Genomic DNA, 4,349 nt, shown 5'->3' with positions numbered 1-4,349 from the left:
GATCTAGAACTAACGTCTTCGTCGTTGGGTTGAAGCACCAATACCTCATTCGGAAGGCAGAGATCTCTGTGACAGCTTACAGCTGTTGCACTTGTTTCTTGGCCGCTTGCCCGCTCGCAGTCACCTTTCTGAGACCCAATAATTAGAGGATGGATTTGAGAGATGCGACAAGGATAACAGGCGGATAATGGCCAGGACTACGTCAGCGCGACAGAATGGTAGGCGGGAGAAAATGGACCACTTTTACCACCCATTAAGCAAAGGTATGCATTCTCAAAAGGTGTCTCAACAACATTGCTCTGCCATCGAAACTTGGTCCCTTCCTTAGAAAGCATTGTTATAAAGCGAACCACAAGTTCTCGGTTGCAGCATATTTTCAATCTAATCTTCAAAAACCTTGGCCACATTGAATCAAAACAATGATGTTCAACATTAAAAAATATCCTCAACAAAATTGTGTCCAAACTTTCTGCTGCCTTGCCTATTAGAACACCAACCTCTTACAAATGTGAGCTTATAAATGAAACGATTGACATCAGATGTGATTACTTATCTGGAATATTGTTACACATTTGCGGTTCTCTATCTAGCAACCTCTGACTCGCCAACGCATTGAACGAGAGTGCAATTGCAGCAGAATGCAATCTCCACCTGACGTCTGCTACTACAACTACTACTTCTGCCTCTAAGATTGTACACATATCCACCTTTTTGGCCTCGAGCCTGTCTATCTCGACACAGATGACATGAAATTAAATCTCTCCTCCCAAACGCTAAGATAAGTCCTTTGCATGCTCGTAATTATGGCGAGGAAACCAAAAAAAAACAACAACTAGAAAACAAAATGTCTTGGCTGGTAAATAGTTATCGCCCAAAAATCTGATCGCTTCGAAAATAAATAATGGCTTACCAAGCCCCAGTTCAACTAGGGACCTCTTGCCAACGGTGCGAAGGAATCATGCATGGGTGGATGGATTTCACGAGTGACAGCTGCTGAGTTGCTTGACGAGACGACCCTCTCATTCGGTCTCTGTCACGCCGTATTGATTGGTGATGTCAATCAAGGACTGCTTCCAATGCCAATTAGCCTGAATGGAAGGGATCCCTCCGCCTTTTTATGGGCCAGAAGAAGCCTCTTTGTTAGGGCTCTTGCATATGGCCGGCCAACTTGAAGCGATTGATATCAGAGGTTTCGTGTTCCACATGACACTCAAGACAATATCTTCATTTGCGACTGGAGAGTCCTCGCAAAAACTCCCCGGGCCCATTAATCATCAACATTAGCTTGAAAGAATCTCACGTGTTCAATTAGAAAAATGAAATGAAGCGAACTCGAGTGACGTCTGTGCGATGAAAGATGTACTTGATTGATCATTATGGATATATTCAGCCGGCTCGCAACCCAAACCTCTCTTCAATGTTTTTTTTTGACGATGCCAAACTCAGAAAAAACAAAAGTGCATTGGTCCCGAGTGGTCCCTCCCGATATTCAAGCAAAGTGAGAGAAAGAGGTGATTATGGATAAAAGTGCAATGCCAACTCGCTTTTATTGCTTGCTCAGATTAATGGACAATACGACCCAGCATCCTGGCCGTTTGGACACTACTTAGAGAGCCCTTGAGATACGTTCCACCCGAACCAAGGGAACGTACTTTCAATCTGCGCTTCCACATCCCAAACCGTCAAGACATTTGAATGAGCTAATGAGTAATCTTAGCACATGATTAGAGATCGCAAAAATGCATTTACAGCCCTCATTGAGTTAAACGTAGAACCAAAAGCCCGTCGGCTACTCTTCGCTTTTGGCCTGGTTTGGCATCTCAGACAGGCAAAAAGCGGCGCTACGACGAGATGGATATTTTCTATTTTCTTAAACATGTTATTGTTGATCAATCATCTCTTCAAAGCCAAAGGATCAATTGCCAATCTAAATCTGTCAATCAACCTGAGCTGTGCTTCAATTTGGGTTTAACAATTGAGTCCGGTTGTTTTAACCACTTTCTCTTTTTTCATTACAATGATAATGCCATATGAGATAGTTGAGTGTTTTTTTTTTGTCAACTGGAACGCACTGAAACATCTGGCAATCGTCAATCTTTTCGAGAAAAAAATATTTACTAGGTACAAAAAAATGCTCGCCAGTCTGACGGAATTTGACAATCATTGCCCTGATTTATAGCAAACTGGTCAGGTTCCAGTGAAGACTGGTTGCATTAACAAAGGTTTGTAGGCTTTTACGTGCTCCTACTTGTGCTCTATGGTATGTTCGTGTATGCACCATTGAGTTGAAGAATCACTTGGAATGTGCAATGCATCCGAAAGGATCATTTTTCAAAGGGTGAACAAGAATGTGGCATCATAAATGCGTCAGCTCCAAAGCAAATTTTCATTCATCTCCGAGTGTCATTTTCAGTTGCTTTGAGCTACAAGAGAAATGTAGTACCAGTTAGAGTAGTAGTTGTTGTAGTATGTTGTGTATCAGTAGCCGATGATGCACAGCAGCACATGATCTATTTTGTGTTTTTGATACTGACTTCATGCACACAACTACAACCACAGAACATGGCCGTAAAAGATCCTTGACCCACATGCGCAGCAATACAAGTATCTCTTTAATTTTGTTTCGTTGAAAGAGCTAATTCAAAGGCCTTGGAGTAGGAACTTGCAATTATCAAGTTTACAGATGCTGTCTAAATATTATTGATCTAAACACATGCGTAATATTTTTATGATAAAAGTGACACAATGCGTTGCGAATTTTCATAACAGTTTAAAAAAAGAGATGTTGCCCATTGGGGCATCAAATATTGATTGCTCTGGCACCAATAATCGCAGGGGCCAGGGGCGAAATGATGTTAATTCATTCGGGTGTGTTACTAACATTGGAAAAAGTTGAACCGGCAAAAAAGCTCATCAATGGTTGCTTATTTGTTTCTGAATCCACTTCCCTTGCGTTACAAATGTATTATAAATCTGTGATAAAGCAGGACAAAAAAAATGCCTCAAAACTGGGTAGAATATTAGATCTTGCTATCGATGTACGTAAAGCAACGAAAAACAATAATAATAATCTTTTAATAATAATCTTTTATTGCGACCATTGCGACGAAACAAGCAAACTGACTTCCATGACCGAGAATCATCACTCTTTGAGGTCCTTATTCTATGGTTAAACGAGAACAATGCTATGGAGTCCTTAAGCAACCCTCCAGGCAATCGACCTGCATTCTCGACGAAATTTATACCAACCCACTGAAACAAACTTCGAGCCCAATATTAGATCATTTATTGCCCCGAAAAACTCACTTTGTTACTGCCAATGGAGCTCGTGTCTTTTTAAGGGTTACAGAAAATGCCCAGTCTTATAAAAAAAAAATACGGCACGATGTGCCGCAATTTTAAAAGTGGATACTGAGTCACTAAAAGACACCAGAAACTTGAAGAAGCCCGCAGGATAATGCAAATTCCGTTTTTGAGCTCCACATTACATATATGTACCTAGAGTGAGTCTTGTCATCCTCTTCATTGTCTGCATGTGACTACGTACATATCCCGTTGGACACTGGGTAAGACGAAACCAACGGGCGAGTAAAATTCGACAAAGGGTGATCAAGCTCGAAATGGAACAGGGTCCAGTTAAGAAAGTTTGCCAATTATTCCCATCCCGGATCAATTACATTGGGAATGTTTATCTTTCTCTCGCTTTGAGGAGCCAAATGGGCAGTGGGAAGAGGAAAGGGGCAAGAGGCAAGAGGAAGGAGAGAAGGAAGGAACAAACCTGGACCCTTTAGTCGCATTGTTCGAACACTACATACATAGTTCGAATCGTCGGCAGTTGCTTCACTCTGATGCTCGGATTATGAATGAAGGTTATGAAAGGCTCCGAGGAGCCATGGGTGAACTTCAGTAGTTGGCTGACAGTTCATTTGTTTGACGGAATTTATCGTCAAAAGTCTTCGAGCTGGGAGAACAAGGTTAATGCGCACGTTGGGTTCATTTTGTTCAAGTGTTTTTTAATCCAGCTCCGAGGTATTTGCTAAGGTTTTACGACTTGAAAACGAGTTACTGTTTTACCATGTCACTTTGCTTCTTATCAGACAAATTCCTTTGTCTTCGCTCATGTGAGCATAAAATCAGAAAATTGTAACTTGCCATCAACAAATTACGAAGGCATATCAGCAATAAGTTTCAAAATAATATGTTAACTGACACACAAAATAGATAGTCAGAAGAACGCCTTATACAAAAACCCGAAGTACAGTTATTCATGATCAATCTTGATACACCTCAGCTCTTTTTATCTCGTCATTAAAAAAAAAAAAAGATTACAACGACATCTTGTTTTTGTC

Source organism: Tigriopus californicus, chromosome 11 (genome assembly GCF_007210705.1).
Source record: "Tigriopus californicus strain San Diego chromosome 11, Tcal_SD_v2.1, whole genome shotgun sequence".
Taxonomy (NCBI): Eukaryota; Metazoa; Arthropoda; class Copepoda; order Harpacticoida; family Harpacticidae; genus Tigriopus; species Tigriopus californicus.
The sequence above is the reverse complement of the archived record's forward strand: the minus strand, read 5'-3'. Positions refer to the sequence as shown.